This window comes from Triticum dicoccoides, chromosome 4B (assembly GCF_002162155.2).
Source record: "Triticum dicoccoides isolate Atlit2015 ecotype Zavitan chromosome 4B, WEW_v2.0, whole genome shotgun sequence".
In the NCBI taxonomy this organism is placed as follows: domain Eukaryota; kingdom Viridiplantae; phylum Streptophyta; class Magnoliopsida; order Poales; family Poaceae; genus Triticum; species Triticum dicoccoides.
Genome location: NC_041387.1, coordinates 186,344,243 through 186,362,247, shown reverse-complemented (window position 1 = coordinate 186,362,247; position 18,005 = coordinate 186,344,243).

The following is an 18,005-nucleotide window of genomic DNA, read 5'->3' as shown; positions in this document are numbered from 1 at the left end:
TCGAGATTTTAAATTCCATTGATTTTTATGCGTGGACAATTATTTGGATTTTATACCGATATGAATTTATTTTTCAAATTAGTTTGAATGTGACTCGAAATTTCGGGATTAAAAATAGTTCGAACCGCACCAAATATGCAAAATTTCATATAATGCTTTAACCGTGGCCACAATATGGGTTGTAATGCTAAGAAAAAGAATATGGGCTCCAAAAAAGTTCTTAAGAATTAGCAAATGGGCTGTAAATTATTTGAAATAATGGCAGATGGGTTGTATGCTAATTTGCACAGATTTGAGGCTGATTTGTGCGCCTACTATAGGTTGACGTGTATGCTTTCCTAAAAAAGGTTGACGCGCACGCAATGCCATGTCAACTTAGTCACCACGCGAGAGCAGTGAGTGTTGGATATCCATTCAATGGCCGTCATGCTTCTTCAATCTCTGCTCTTCCTGCTCCAGCCGCTCAAACAAGCGCCGGCGGGACTGTGTAAGAATTAGCAAATGGGCTGTAAATTATTAGAAATAATGGCAGATGGGTTGTATGCTATTTTCCACAGATTTGAGGCTGACTTGTGCCTACTATAGGTTGACGCGTACATTTTCCTAAAAAAAGATTGACGGACACGCAACGTCGTCTCAACTTAGTGAACACGCGAGAGTAGTGACTGTTGGATGTCCATCCAATGGTCCTCGTGCTTCTTCAATCTCTGCTCTTCCTGCTCCAGCCGCTCAAACAAGCGCCGGCGGGACTGCGTGCTCCCTCCTCCCACGGACAGATGTGCTGCCGCGCAGGCCTCACCACCCCACCATACTCCTATCGCTGGCCTAGACATCCCTCTACTCATCCACACCTCCTATTGTGCTCCGGCGACGGCAGCCTCACATCAGAGCCGAAGCAGTAAACCCTCGTACTCCCCTCTGTGTGGGAAACAACTGTCGAGTCTTGCTCGGCTCCTGGTCATTCCCTTCCTAGGCCTCGCCGTCGTCCCCGTTGGTTCTCTCGATGCGGCTTGCTCAACGTGGTCAAGGAATGACTTCCATCGGAAGAGGATTGTACGTGGAGAGGCTGACAGCTGGGCCACGGCCATAGCAAGGAAGTGCCTCATTATTACGTGCAAAATAATGATTCCTCCACCTGATAGCGGGATCCACCGGAAGGGCCTCTGTATTTCACGAAAAAACATTCCCGCCACTGACAGCTCGGACCCACCAGCTATATCTCTTCGCAAGCAAGTGCCTCCTTATTATGCAGAAAAAAATGAAGACCCCCGCTGCTAGGTGGGACCCACCATATTTGGAGGATGACTTGTGGGCCTTCTAAGTTGACACGGACGCAGGGCTTTGTGAACTTAGTCAATATAAATGATTATTGCTGCAACCATACAACATCCATCCAACGGTTGTCGTGCTTCTTCAACCTCTGGTCTTCTTGCTCCAGCCGCCCCAACCATCTCGGGCCGTGCCGCCTGCTCCTGCCTCCCATGGCCGGTTGTGCTACCGCACAGGCCTCACCGCCCCCTCCTACTCAACCCGCTGGCTAGGACATCCTTCTAGTCACCCACAACCCCTGTTATTCTGCGACGACAGTAGCCTCACACCGCAGCCGAACCAGCCAACCCTCATACTCCTCTCCACGTGGGCATCCACTACCGCATCTTTCTTGGCTCGCGTCGTCCCCTTCCCAGGCCTCGCCATCGTCCACCACTTTGGTGCTTTCGGCGCGGCGTGGTCAACGTGGTCAAGGAGCGACTTCCATCGGAAGAGGACTATACGTGGAGAGGCTGATAGTTGGGTCCACGGCCGCAGCAAGGAAGCACCACCTTATTACGCAAAAAATAATGATTCCTCCACCTGACAGCTGGGACCCACTGGATGGATCTTTGTATTTTGCGAAAAAATGTCCCTTCCACTGACAGCTCGGACCCACAAGCTATATCTTGCACGCAAGGAAGTGCCTCCTTATTACGCACAAAAAATGAATACTCCCCCTGGTAGCTGGGACCCACCATAGTGGGAGGCTGACTTGTGGGCCTGCTAAGTTGATGCGGATATAGGGCTTTGTCAACTTAGTCAATAGGAACAATTCTAGCTCCAGTGACCGTACGATGTCCATCCAACAGTCGTAATGCTTCTTCAACCTCTAGTCTTCTTGCTTCAGCCGCCTAAACCAGCGCCGGTCGTGTCGCCTGCTCCTGCCTCCCATGGCCAGATCTGCTGCCGCGCAGGCCTCACCTCCCCATCCTACTCCAACTCTGGCCAGGCCATCCCTCTACTCACCCACAACCCCTGTTATTTTGCGGTGATGGCAGCCTCACACCGCATCCGAACCAGTCAACCCTCATACTCCTCTCCGCGTGGGCATCCACTCCGACATCTTCCCAGCTCCGCGTTGTCCCCTTCCTAGGCCTCGCTGTCGTCCACCGCTTTGGTGCTCTCGGCGTGGCGTGGTCAATGTGGTCAAGGAACGACTTCCATCGGAAGTGTACTATACGTGGAGAGGCTGACAGCTGGGTCCACGGCCGCAGCAAGGAAGTGCCTCCTTAATATGCACAAAATAATGATTCCTCCACCTGACAACAGGACCCATCAGACGGGCAACCTATTTCGTGAAAAAACGTTTCCTCCCCGACAGCTGGGACCCACCAACTACATCTTCGCACGCAAGGAAGTGCGTCCATACTACGAAAAAAAGATTTTGCCCCTTGACAGCTGGGACCCACCAGCTATATCTTTGCACGCAAGGAACAGCTGGGACCCACCGGTCGAAGTGTACGTAGCGTTGTCTATCTGGTCGCGAACATGTGCGTACATACTGGTTGATCGGTCTCTCTGCAGCGATGAACTGTGGCCGAGTAAGGAGTGGCACGTGTCGTAGTAGAGCCGCGGACATAGATGTCACGCAATCCCGTCTATAACATGTACACATACGTACAACCACGCTGCAAAAAAGTAAATACGGGTACGTACATACATACTGACATGGTCTCGAAGGCGTACATCAATGTCGTTCTGTTCATCCGCAGCCAACCAGCTGGGTTGGAACAGAGGAAACAACGTCGTGTTCATTGGGAGGCAACCAATTGGGTCGGAATACGTCGTGTTCATCGGGAGCCAACCGGCTTGGACGGAATAGGCGAAACGAGGTCTCGTGTACCGCAGAACATAGGAAATGGGCCTTCTATTTGACCGCGTACGGTCGATACGGGGTCCTGTTCATCGGGAAGGGTCTCGCGTACCACAAAAAGGAGGAAACGGACTTCTGTTTGAGTGCCTATGGTCGAAACGGGGTCCTGTTGATCGGGAGGGGTGTGGCATACCGTAAAACGGAGGAAACAAACTTGTGTTGGAGTGCCTACGGTGAAACGGGGTCCTATTCATCCATCGTCTACTGCCTTGCTCCAACGTCCATGGGCTACAATTCATCCACCGTCGAGCTCCTCCATCCTCCACCAGCCATTGTTCATCCATGGGCTACTGTTCATCCAGCCTCCGTCGGCTACTGTTCACAGAGCCTCCACAGGGTCATGTTCATCCACCCCAACCGGCTGGGGTACGGCAGCCTCCTCAGGGTCCTGTTCATCGAGCCGCAACCGCCTACTACCACGGGGTCCTGTTCATCCACCCCCATCGGGAACTGTTCATCCACAGCCAACCAACCGGCTCAACTCACCATGTCTCGACTCGTTCTACGTACCGCGCACACGGTAGCAATGGTCACTGTTCATCGAGAGGCAACCCAACACCGGCTGGCTACGTCTCGCATGGGGGCTCAATCAACTTTAGTAAGCAGCAGTGATAGATCGCTCGGTTCAGTTAGCAGCAGCAGCGAAGGACTCGCTTGGGTTCAGTCAGCAGCGAATGAATCGCTCGGGTTCAGTTAACAGCCAAGGGATTGATCACTCGGGTTCAGTAACTTGCGGTCGCTCGGGTTCAGTTAGCCAACGCCTTGCACATACGGGCATACACGAGAGAAACGCAGAAACCTCCGTGCATCGCTCAGCCTCGACCACCCACAATAACCAGGAACTCTCCGATATTTTCCTCGCCCTCGCCTCTACCATGGTTTTTCCATCATGGACGGCCCAAAGAATGTCATTAAGCTGGGTCTCTGGCCCGCCCAGGATGAAAATCCCATTTTCTATCATGATTTTTCGTCATAGAAGTAGGATCCCACCACATCTATGATGATACCGGGTTTTGTCATAATTATCGTCCTGGAAGTGTCATAAGCATGACAGAAAATTATATCGTTCGGCCCAAAATGTCACGGATGTGTCTTTTTTTTGTAGTGCATGGTACGTCGACACGTGGCCAGGCCCAACAGTGGCCCATTTAGGTTAAAAAGGCCAGCCTAGTAAAAATTAGCGGGATGGCCATTAACGACCTACTTGCAAACGACCCATTCGCAGTTAAGGCCCGTACGACTAGTCCCAAATCGGCCCGTCAACGGCCCGTTCTAGACTTGTCATCATTGCGGCCCATGGTCACTTCTGGCCCATTAACAGTCCACTAAGTTTTTGGGCCGAATTATGGCCCCGCGTGTTTCCGACCTATTAAAGGTCCTGCTTCATTTTGGCCCATTTACTTGTCATTGAAACTTTCAGCCCATAAACGACCGTGAAGAAATTGGGTCATATTCGGCCATGTCTGGCATTCAGCCTGTTAGAGGCCCACTTTAGATTTGGGCCACTTCCAGCCTGTTGTGTTTTTCAGCCCGTTAACATCGGACGAAATCCATGGGCCGTATGTGGCCCAAGGTCACATCGGGCCTATTAATGGCCCATATAAAACTGATACTAATCAAGCCCGACTGCAATTCCGGCCTGGTAAAGGCCCATGTAGAAGGTTGGCGCATTTATGACCCATCTAAATTTCAGCCTGTGAACGATCTGCATTGTAAATGGGCCACCAGGAGCTGAGATACATTTCGGCCTAGTAATGACCAGTTGGTTTGGCACAATCAAGGCCCAATCTCAAATTCAGCATATTAAAGGCTCATGTTATTTATGGGCTCGAGATATTTACACATGTTAACAGTCTGTTGTTACTAAGAGCCCAAATTATGTTTAGGCCTGTTAAAGGCCCACTATGGGCACATGCATTTCAAAAATAACAAAGCTTATGATGATTTAGGCCTAGATATTTTTAGTGGGCTACATGCAAATTACGGCCTAAAATCGTTTTTAGCCCAATTGGAATTGTGGACCCGACGAATGTTGGCACGTTGGGCTCCTACGAAGCTTTCGACCGAACACATTACTAAGATAAACCTACACTATATAAAAGTAGTATCGTAATTTCTACAGCCTCTGGCAGCATGATAAATGTTGTATCACAATAAAAAAAATCCAGCGATACCACAAAAGGCCTATTGGAAAAAAGTTTACAGTCCTTGCAAATAGAAGCACCATCAGATGTATAGAAGCACAGATCATTTGACCTAAGTGCTAATGTTTCAGGCTGTAGAATCTGATGGAGCAGCATGTTCTTCCCCTTTTTTCTCCCATTGCTCTAGAACAACAAAGCAAATGTCTCATAGTATGGTTTCAAAACCATCCATATCTTGACGACATTTGTTAACCACTATTCTTGTTTCCGAAATGACCTCCATTAGGGACTGGATGTGTCTGGAGAACAGATATATCACTCCGTCTAGCCGAAAGATTTTGTTCAGTAGGCGATTTGGACGAGGTTACCTTGACAACCAACCCAGAATTACGCAGGAAGGTGCTTTTTGCACTGTTAGTGGAGAGATACTAACGCACTGCAGTAAGAGGTGACATTGTGCCTGTGGTAGCCTCGTCACCTTCAGTTGGTTGTGGATGTTCAATCATTTGTTCCATAGCTTGCTGAAAGTTTGAACTTGTAGATTAGTGTACCAAATAAGTTACTAATGAGGCAAAAACAAACAAAATAGGTTTCATGTTTATATAGAACTTATTTTGGAGAACTATTGTAATACATTAGCATGTATTGTAGTGCCAACTACATAATAAAATCACTTTCAGAACATATGTCCACATAGCATGCCTACTGTATTGTCTATTTCCTCACATCCCTTGACATCTAAGGATAAAGAGACATAGTTTAAAGTAGGATGAACATAGTATGACATCATTCATATCATGGGCAAACAGATATCAAACAAACAGGCTATAGTATCATTGTGTGGGCACGTGAACATCACAACTAGATTACAGATCGAGACCAAAAGAATACCCTTCCTCTCTTTTAAACCATGTAAGGTGAAATGATACATTAAGACAACTGTGTATAAAAGAAAACAAAGTAACTGACATTGGTTGCAAACCAAGCAGTAAAATGAACACGTCACAGTAATAGGTAGTTCAAAGGCAGGAGGAGTAAGGACTTACAACAGCGGCTTGAACTGGGGTGCTCATGCCCTTCATCTTGCTGGTGTGGCAATTCTTGAAGATTTGCACTGCATTCGGTTCAGGTTCTTTTTGGTCCACACAGGCTTTCCACTGTATTTGGAACAAGTCATATAGATACGATAATATGGCACAGAAAAAAGAAGGAAGTAGCAGTTATTTACAAGGTTCTCGCAGTGTGCAATATAGCTATGAGATCCTGTTGTCTGTTGGGATTTCACTTTAGAACGGTTGGTCTTGGTCTTCAAATAGTTAGCCTAGAAGAATATACACTTGTAAGGCACATACGTAAATACGAGTGTTTGGTAGGGTGTATGAAGGGTGCATGAGCCCAAGTGTTCTCTTCTCGACCCACTTTTGGGTGTTTGGTAGAGTGTATGAAGGGTGCATGAGTCCACACTAGCTTAACACAAATACACTAGGAGCATGCATGAAGAGAGCATGCATGAAGAGGGGTATTGAGTTGGGCATGCATGAAGAGAGAACAACTATGTTCAGATGAGAATGCAACCAAACACACATGTGATATGATGAAATACATATATTGTCGGTGCAACAGACCCGGGGCCTGTTGCCTTGACTATGCACAGGCACAAGGTCAAGATTTAAGCACCAGAACAAGGTGAACAAGAGACCAAGAGATTCAAGGCATCAACAAACAGATCAGAAGGATCCAAGGCCAAGTCAGAGGAGCTAGATATTATTGAGAGAGAAGCCTCCCTTGCCGGGTAGGCGAGCCCAGCAAGGGCGAGGCCATCACGAGAAGAAAATGGCTAAGGCATCCCAACAGGGCCTGCCGAGACTCGGGAGACCAGATCTCCTCACCGACTACTCCACCACGACCCACGTTGTCGATTGGTCCAGTGTCAAGCCACGGAGAGATTAAGTGGCAACCATTCGCCACATGGCAGCCACTTCTTACCAAGGAGACCCATAGATGACACCCATCCTATGACGTGTCAAACAAGCAGGTGTGGGGCTGGCGAGATAGCCTGGCAAGCCTTGCCGGGCAATGAACGACATGACACTAAGAGGCGCGGCTTGTCGGGCAACCAACGACATGACACTAAGCGGTGCATTAAATGTGCATTGTTAGCCTATAGAGTTAGGTATGATAGAACTATTTGCTATCATATCAGTGTCTAATGACTAAATTGCCACTATGGTGACCCCTTGATCTATAAAAGGAGGCCCATGGCAACCGCTCTGAGGGTTAGAAGGTTAGACTACCTGCACCCCCATACGTGCGTAGTCGCTGCCGCCACAAGGCAACCCCCGCCGGGTAAGTGTACTATGCACCACTACCACTTTTCCACCATCAATCCACCAAAGAAAGAGTAGGGTTTTACGCCTCACGGCTGCCCGAACCTGGGTAAAACTACGTGTGTGATCTCTGTTGCGTTGCCCCACGTTGGTCTGCTCTTTGTGCAACGCAACTCCCCCTTGTCGAACCAGCAAGGGGGCGTCCTGGTCCCATATGTGGCCATGGTTTCCCGCGACATCTTTGGCACGCCAGGTAGGGGGATCGCTTGTGCGAACCTGAAGACGTAAGCAGTGCATCATCTTCATTGCCATCTGCATCTTCGACGACGTCATCGACCATGGCACGCAAGAAGAAACCAGCTTCTTCGGTTCATCCATCCACCTCGAAGGCTCCACTACCCGCGGCCTCCAATGCTACGGGGGGCACAGAGACGCACGAGGGTGCGAACACTACTGGGGATGTGGTCGGAGCAGGGGGCACCACCACCATTTTCCCCGTAGCCGACGCAAGAGCAGGAGATACCGGAGGAGAGCAACATCAGCAACACCTCGACAGTCCCACTCCGCTCGCCGACGAGCACAGCCACAGCGATGGCACCCGGTGTGGTGCGAACCGCCATCCTCCGGCCGCCCTTGCCACAGGCACAACTGCTGCTCGTGCGCTTTCCCCAGGGCGGGTCGACCGAGCTGATGCGCCCAACAGAGCCGATGGCCCTCAAGCGCCTCCGTGTCACCACCCTACCACCCAGGTGGTTGCACCGCAAAAGCGGGGCAGCAGCGCTGCCGCCGCTAGCTCCGTCAGGAGCCGAGCGACGGCACGATCGACTTCCTGATCATTTATGCTAAGCACAGCCTCGGAGGCTGATACGTGTCCAACGTATCTATAGTTTTTTGATGTATTCATGCCATGTCTATAATATTTGTACAACATTTTGGTATGATTTGGTTAGAACTAACCGGGATTGATACTGTTTTCAGTACAACTACCATGGTGTTGTTTTTGTGCAGAAATAAAAGTTCTCGGAATGCGCTGAAAATCAACAGAGATTTTTTTTGGAAAATATAAAAAATACTAGAACGAAAAGCTATCGAAGGGGAGTCCCGTGGGCCCCATGAGGGTGGAGGATGTGCCCCCCCTAGGGCGCGCTCCTTGCCTCATGGACACCCTGTGGGCCCCCCTGACGTGAGACCAACGCCAACCTCTCCTATAAATCCCCAAACTTCCAAAACATAACCTAGATCGGGAGTTCTGCCGCCACAAGCCTTTGTAGCCACCAAAAACCAATCGGGACCCTGTTCCGGCACCCTGCCGGAGGGGGGGTCCATCACCGGTGGCCATCTTCATCACCCGGCGCTCTCCATGATGAGGAGGGAGTAGTTCACTCTCTAGGCTGAGTGTATGTACCAGTAGCTATGTGTTTGATCTCTCTCTCTCTCTCTCTCTCTCTCGTGTTCTTGATTTGGCACGATCTTGATGTACCGCGAGCTTTGCTACTATAGTTGGATCTTATGATGTTTCTCCCCCTCTATATTCTTGTATTGGATTGAGTTTTCCCTTTGAAGTTATCTTATCAGATTGAGTCTTTAAGGATTTGAGAACACTTGATGTATGGCTTGCATGTGCTTATATGTGGTGACAATGGGATATTCACGTGAACTACTTGATGTATGTTTTCGTGATCAACTTGCGAGTTCAGTGACCTTGTGAACTTATGCATAGGGGTTGGCACATGTTTTCGTCTTGACTCTCCGGTAGAAACTTTGGGCACTCTTTAAAGTTCTTTGTGTTGGTTTGAATAGATGAATCTGAGACTGTGTGATGCATATCGTATAATCAAACATTCGGATACTTGAGGTGACATTGGAGTATCTAGGTGATATTAGGATTTTGGTTGATTTGTGTCTTAAGGTGTTATTTTACTACGAACTCTAGGGCTATTTGTGATACTTATAGGAATAGCCCAATGGATTGATCGGAAAGAATAACTTTGAGGTGGTTTCGTACCCTACAATTATATCTTTGTTTGTTCTCCGCTATTAGTGACTTTCGAGTGACTCTTTGTTGCACGTTGAGGGATTGTTATATCATCTAATTATGTTATCATTGTTGAGAGAACTTGCGCTAGTGAAAGTATGAACCCTAGGCCTTGTTTCTTAGCAATGCAATACCGTTCACGCTCACTTTCACCACTTTCTACCTTGCTGTTTTTATATTTTCAGATTACAAAAACCTATATCTACCATCCATATTACACTTGTATCACCATCTCTTCGCTGAACTAGTGCACCTATACAATTTACCATTGTATTGGGTGTGTTGGGGACACAGGAGACTCTTTTTTATTTGGTTGCAGGGTTGTTTGAGAGAGACCATCTTCATCCTACACCTCCCACGGATTAATAAACCATAGGTCGTCCACTTGAGGGAAATTTGCTACTGTCCTACAAACCTCTGCACTTGGAGGCCCAACAACATCTACAAGAAGAAGGTTGTGTAGTAGACATCAAGCTCTTTTCTGGCGCCGTTGCCGGGGAGGTGAGTGCTTGAAGGTATATCTTCAGATCTTGCAATCGAATCTTTTAGTTTCTTGTTTTATCACTAGTTTAGATTATAAAAGAAAACTACAAAAAAATGGAATTGAGGGTGCCTCATATGCTTCATCTTTTTAATGTCTTTCATGAAAATAAGGATTCCGGTAATTGTGCCGAAGTGTTAGAAGAAGAACGCATTAAAATGTTTGGCACTAAATCTTTGAATGATGAGCATGATTGCAATGTTGTTAGTATGAACTCTTTGTATATCCATATTACTAATGATGATTGGACTAGTCATGATAAAAAAGTCTCTTATAAGGATGTCAACTTTTGTGGAGTGCATAGAGTATGCAAGTACACACCAAAAAGGGAAGAAAGATTTTGCAAGAGGCGTAAGTATTTAGAAACTAAATGGTTGCAAGAGAGGCTAGATGTTTGTGCTGAAAATTTAAATTTTCTTTGCCATCCTTGTGAACTTTGCAATGAACATGGTAATTTAAATACCCAATGCAAATTGTTTCATGATCAAATCGTGTCCAAAAATTGTGATGACTTGATTTTCCTTGTGCATCATAATGAACTTAGTTTACTTCTGGGCTATGAAGAAATGAAACGTATAACTAAGGATATTCCAGAATTTTCCCTTGAGGGAGTTCTTGATTTTGATCTAGTGGAAATTTATATGTATTGTGCGGTGAATTGCATTGAAAATCCTTATATTGCCAATTACATAAAGACAAGGAAACAAATAGAATATGAAGAGAATACTAATGAAAGGGAAGAGGTTTCCCAATATCCTTATATTTTTTCTTATGATGAATCAGGTAACGAGGAGGAGCTTTCTATTCAACAAATCTCACCAATAAGGAGCTCCAAAATAGGATTAAACCCACACATGATGTGAAGAAGAAAAAGAAAAGACGGAGAAGCAAAGGTAAAAAGGTATCCCTCCCAAATGATGTTGCTCCTATTATTGTTATGCCTATTACTCATTGTGATGATTATGATTGGGAAAGTAATGATACTTTTTATAATCTTGAGAATATTTTTGGCATCAAATTAGAAAATTGTGATGATAATAATTGTTATACTATTGGTGCTATCCATACTATTAATGATGTGAGTGATTAAGCCTATGATATGCAAAGGCCCAAGCTTGGGGATGCTATGTTTGATGAGAATGACATGTTTGAGAATTTATTTGCTGCAATTAATGTTTGTTCCAAGCTTGGGGATGATATGCTTAATGAAGATGATATTTTTAGTCTCCCAAGTTCTGATAAGCAAATTTATTTTGATGACAGCATGCCTCCTATTTATGATGATTATATTGATGAAAGTGGGTTTGGAAGAGTGTCAACTTTAGGAAGTAATGATCCCGCTATTTTGGAGGGTGTTGAATCTTATTTTGACAATTATGAAAGTGGATTTGGAAAGGTCATCACTTTATTTAGTAATGATTCCACTATCTTGGAAGAGGTTTCAATTGATTATGATGAGAACAAAGTTGCTACTTCTGATGATTATTGTAATGATACTTATGTTATAAAAAGTAGTGATGATTATATTTATAAAAGTTGTCACGATTATGATTACCCTTTTTCGAACATTACTCTTTGAATGTGGAAACAATTTATAGTATTCGAGTTTCTTATGATACTCCCACTATTCTGAATTAGAAGAATTTTGCTTATGTGGAGACTAGTAAAATTTCTATGCTTGTGCATCATGAAAATAATGCTTTATATGATGGTTATATTGTTGAATTCATTCATGATTCTACTGAAAATTATTATGAGGGAGGAATATATGCTTGTACGAATTGCAATAATATTAAGTTTCCTCTCTATGTGTTGAAAATCGTGAAGCTATGCTTGTTTTGCTTTCCTATGCTAGTTGATTCTTGTTCCCATAAGTTGTTTTCTCACAAAATCCCTATGCATAGGAAGTGGGTTATACTTAAATGTGCTAGTCATATGCTTCATGATGCTCCCGTTATGTTTCAATTCTTATCTTTTATGTGAGCATGATTGTCATCATCATGCCTAGCTAAAAAGGCATTAAAGAAAAGCGCTTGTTGGGAGACAACCCAATATTTAACCCTACTATTTTTATTTGTTAAAATTATTATTCTACTGTAGTAATCATGTTTTATAGATTTTGTTTCAATAAAGTGCCAAGTAAAGCCTTTTGGATAGCTTACGGTGATAGTTGTGTTGATCCTGCTGAAAATAGGAAACTTTTGCGCTTAGTAAATTAGTTTTGATAACTCACAGAAACGTTATTTTGATCTGATTATTTTTTCTCTGGATTGGTACACAAGTTTCTCAGGTTTTCCTAATTTGGTAGGATTTTTAGAGTTACAGAAGTATCCGATAGTTACAGATTACTAGTCTGTTCTGCTTTTGACAGATTCTGATTTCTATGTGTTGTTTGCTCATTTTGATGAATCTATGAGTAGTATCGGAAGGTATGAACCATAGAGAAGTTGGAATATAGTATGAACAGTGGTGATTTATTTTCTTATACTAACGGAGCTTACAAGTTTTCTGTTGAGTTTTGTGTTGTGAAGTTTTCAGTTTTGGGTAAAGATTCGATGGACTATGAAATAAGGAGTGGCAAGAGCCTAAGCTTGGGGATACCCAAGGCAGCCCAAGGTAATATTCAAGGACAACCAAGAGCCTAAGGTTGGGGATGCCCGGATGGCGTCCCCTCTTTCGTTTTTGTTCATCAGTAACTTTACTTGGAGCTATATTTTTATTCACCACATGATATGTGTTTTGCTTGGAGTGTCATTTTCTTTTATTTTGTTTTTCTTGTTGTTTGAATAATATCCCAAGATCTGAAATTCTTAAATGTTAGAGAGTCTTCACATAGTTGCACAATTATTCGACTACTCATTGATCTTCACTTATATCTTTCGGAGTAGTTTGTCGTTTTCCCTGATGCTCCACTTATATATTTTTAAAGTACAGTGGTGGTTTTATTTTGAAGAAATAGATGAATTATCATGCTTCACTTATATTATTTTGAGAGTCTTAAACAGCATGTTAATTTGCTTAGGTTATGAATTTATCCTAATATGATGGGCATCCAAGAGGGATATAATAAAAACTTTCATATAAAGTGCATTGAATACTATGAGAAGTTTGATTTCTTATGATTGTTTTGAGATATGAAGATGGTGATATTAGAGTCATGCTAGTGAGTAGTTGTGAATTTGAGAGATACTTGTGTTAAAGTTTGTGATTCCCGTAGCATGCACGTATGGTGAACCGTTATGTGACGAAGTCGGAGCATGATTTATTTTTTGATTGTCTTCCTTATGCGTGGCGGTCGGGGACGAGCGATAGTCTTCCTACCAATCTATCCCCCTAGGAGGATGTGCGTAGTACTTTGTTTTGATAACTAATAGATTTTTGTAATAAGTATGTGAGTTCTTTAAGACTAATGTTGAGTCCATAGATTATACGCACTCTCACCCTTCCACCATTGCTAGCCTCTCTTGTGTCGCGCAATTTTCGCCGACACCATACACCCACCACATACCATCCTCAAAACAACCACCATACCTACCTATTATGGCATTTCCATGGCCATTCTGAGATATATTTGCATGCAACTTTCCAATGTTCCGTTTATTATGACACGCTCCATCATTGTCATATTGCTTTTCATGATAATGTAGTTGACATTGTATTTGTGGCAAAGCCACCGTTCATAATTCTTTCATACATGTCACTCTTGATTCATTGCACATACCGGTACACCGCCGGAGTCATTCATATAGAGTCACATTTTGTTCTAAGTATTGAGTTGTAATTCTTGAGTTGTAAGTAAATAAAAGTGTGATGATCTTCATTATTAGAGCATTGTCCCAGTGAGGAAAGGATGATGGAGACTATGATTCCCCCACAAGTCGGGATGAGACTCCGGATGAAAAAAAATAAAAATAAAAAAAGAGGCCAAAAAAAGAGAAGGCCCAAAAAAACAAAGAAACAAAAAATGAGAGAAAAAGAGAGAGGATGCAATGCTACTATCCTTTTACCACACTTGTGCTTCAAAGTAGCACTGTGATCTTCATGATAGAGAGTCTCCTATGTTGTCACTTTCATATACTAGTGGGAATTTTCATTATAGAACTTGGCTTGTATATTCCAATGAGGGATTGTTATATGATCTAATTATGTTATCATTGTTGAGAGAACTTGTGCTAGTGAAAGTATGAACCCTAGGCCTTGTTTCCTAGCTTTGCAATACCGTTTACGCTCACTTTCACCACTTGCTACCTTGCTGTTTTTTTTTCAGATTACAAAAACCTATATCTACCATCCATATTGCACTTGTATCACCATATCTTCGCCGAACTAGTGCACCTATACAATTTACCATTGTATTGGGTGTGTTGGGGACACAAGAGACTCTTTGTTATTTGGTTGCAGGGTTGTTTGAGAGAGACCATCTTCATCCTACGCCTCCCACGGATTGATAAACCTTAGGTCATGCACTTGGGGGAAATTTGCTACTGTCCTACAAACCCTCCACTTGGAGGTCCAACAATGACTACAAGAAGAAGGTTGTGCAGTAGACATCAGAGGCCATGGCGTGGGCTCAGCTGCTGCTAAGGTTTCCACCAGCGGCCAGATGGACGAATGGCGTGCCACCATCAAAAGTCTGCTCGATTTCGCCGAAACCGAGGGCTCACGACGAGCCGCCCCGCCTCGACCTCCCCAATCAACGGCAACGGCCCATGCTGCTGCCCATACGGAGGGAGCCGTCCTTACAGTGCAGTCCCAACCGTGGCAGCCGGCACGGGCGCATCTGAATCAAGACCCCGATGATGTCTCGATGGCCTCCTCTTATCCTCGAGCACATCTAGGCCAACGACGAACCCCGGAAGATAGGAGAAGAGGAAACATGTGCGTCGTCGAGCAACGCCACGACAACCTCCTCCGAGCCGACGGGCGCGACGGCCCCAACATCGACGAGCCCACTCTCGGTGTTGGCGGGCCCCTGACCTTCAAGGTTGGCTACCCTGCCTTCACCCATGAGCTGCTGCAAGTCTGTTGGCCGTCCGTTCGCACGTTCAAGCCAGAGATACCTGAGAAGTACGATAGGAGGCTGAACCCGGCAGAGTTCCTGAGCATCTACACCATCATTGTTCAGGCTGCCGGGGGAAGAGATGAGAAGGTGTTCGCCAACTACTTCCCGTTGGCCCTCAAGTCCAATGTGAGTTCTTGGCTGATGCACCTGCCGGAGAACTCTATTTCGTCATGGGCAGACCCGTGCCATGAGTTCATCAGCGCTTTCACCGGTGGCCACCAGGAGCCGAGCCGTCCCTGCGATCTGCAGCTTCTCCAACAGAAGGAAGGAGAAACCCTCCGTAAGTATTTATAGAGATTCAACAAAGTTCATAGAAATATTTCAAATATCCATCCAACAGCCGTGATAGCTGCCTTCCAGTCCAATGTGCGCAACCGCCGGATCCGTTCTAAGATGAACGTGCAGTTTCCCAAGACTGTGAAGGAGTTGTACACCCTAGTGGATAAGTGTGCATAGATGGAGGAAGGGAGGAAGTTGCTCGGAGAGGAAGATTGCATCGATGTTGATTCAAAGGATGATGATGAGTCCGCCAGTCAGAAGAAGGTTAAGAAGCATAGTAAGAAGCGGAGGGATAAGGCAATGTTGGTTGTTGAAGGGTCAGGCACCCCTAGTATCGGCAAGATCACAAAGGCTGAGGTCCCCGGCAAGGAGACTGCCATGTGCGCTGATTGCTGGGAAGCTGCGGCTGCCGAGAAGGCCGGGAAGGGCGATGGACCATACTGCAAGATCCACCAGACTAAAGGCCATGACCTTCAAGAGTGCTATCAAGTGGAGCAGTTGGTCAAGAGACATAGAGAAGAATATGAGAAGCGTGATAAGGAAAAGGGTCAGAATGTCGCTGGCATTAAGGGCTGGGGTTGTGGAGCAAATCGCCCCGGCAAGCCCTTTCGGAATAAAGGAAAACCCACCAGAGAGCAGGAGAAGGAAGTCTGTGATGATGAGAGTGATAAAGGGGATGAAGAGGAAACCAATGAGCTAGAGTTTCAGAAGGCCACGGACGCCCTATGCATTGGCGGGGGTGCATCTTTGCACACCTCCTATCGCCAACTCAAGCGGTGGGCACGAGAAGTCAATGCCGTGGAACTAGCACCAGAGGCCCAGAAGCCACTCAATGGTCCCGTACACCCATCATCTTTGATGAAGAAGACCATCCTAGTTGTACCACTACGGTAGGATTCCTGCCTTTGTTGGTTTCTCCAACAATTCACAACCTCAAGGTCAGTAAGATGCTTGTGGACGGTGGGGCCGGACTGAATCTAATTTCCCCGGTAGTTATCGGCAAGCTTCAGATAGTAGAGGAAGAACTAGAGGTTACAGGCATGTTTCAAGGAGTCAACCCCGGTAGGAGTCATCCTAAGGGAAAGATTACGTTGCTAGTAACATTTGGGGGAGAGCTTAACTACTGGACTGAGAAGATTGTGTTCGACGTAGTTGATCTCCCCCTGCCGTACAATGGAATCCTTGGATGCTTGGCCTTGGCTAAATTCATGGCAACATCCCAATATGCCTACAACACCCTGAAGATGCCTGGGCCACTAGGGGTCCTCACCATTCCATCAGATAAGAAAGATGCCATCATCTGTGTAGACAAGATGTATCGGAACGCGGTCACGGCAAAGGCGGCGACGACAAAAGTTCTTGACAAGGAAAGCACAGGGAAGAAAAAGGATTGTAGGACCTCCGGCAAAGAGTCCGGGAAGCATGCCCCCTGCGAGTGCACGACACCCATTGACGAGGTGCCGGAGTGTTCCAACGGCAAGAGATCCAAGGTTGCTGCTCCACAAGTGAAAAAGATCCCAGCAGGGCTAGCTGGAGTCAATGGTACTTTCACTATCATTACCACCCTCGATGAAAAATAGGAAAGCACGCTCATTACCTTCCTGCGGGCGAATATTGATGTGTTTGCTTGGCAACCATCTGATATCCCCGGTGTTCCCAGGGTTGTAATCGAGCACCACCTTGTTGTCTGCCCACACGCTAGACCTGTTAAGCAGAAAGTCCGGAAGCAGGCCTTGGAGAGGCAACAGTTTATTGCAGAAGAAATCAAGAAGCTTGAGGCAGCTGGTTTTGTTAGAGGAGTGCTACATCCCACTTGGCTAGCAAACCCAGTAGTGGTCCGGAAGGCAAACGGGAAGTGGAGGTTGTGCATTGATTTCATAGACCTCAGCAAGGCTTGCCCAAAGGACCCATTCCCCTTCCCGTGTATTGATAAGATTGTGGATGCCACTTCAGGTTGTGATTTTCTCTCATTTCCGGATGCCTATTCTAGGTACCACCAGATCTTCATGTCCAAAGAAGATGAGGAGAAGACATCATTTATCACTCCATGTGGTACGTACTGCTTTGTCCGCATGCCATTTGGATTAAAGAGTGCCGGGTCCACCTTTGCAAGGGCGGTCTAGATCGGTTTTAAACCTCAGCTGCATAGAAACATTGAGGCTTATATGGATAACATTGCGGTCAAAACCGAGGACCAAGCAACTCTCATCTAGGATTTGCAGGAGACGTTTGCGAATTTGCGCAAGATCAAGTTAAAGCTAAAGCTAGAGAAGTGTGTGTTTGGCATCCCCTCCGGCAAGCTGCTTGGATACTTTGTGTCCCATAGGGGGATCAAAGCTAATCCTGACAAAATCAAGGCCATTAAGCAGATCCAAGCTCCAAGGACAGTCAAAGATGTGAGGCGCCTAACGGGATGTGTTGCCACGCTAAGCA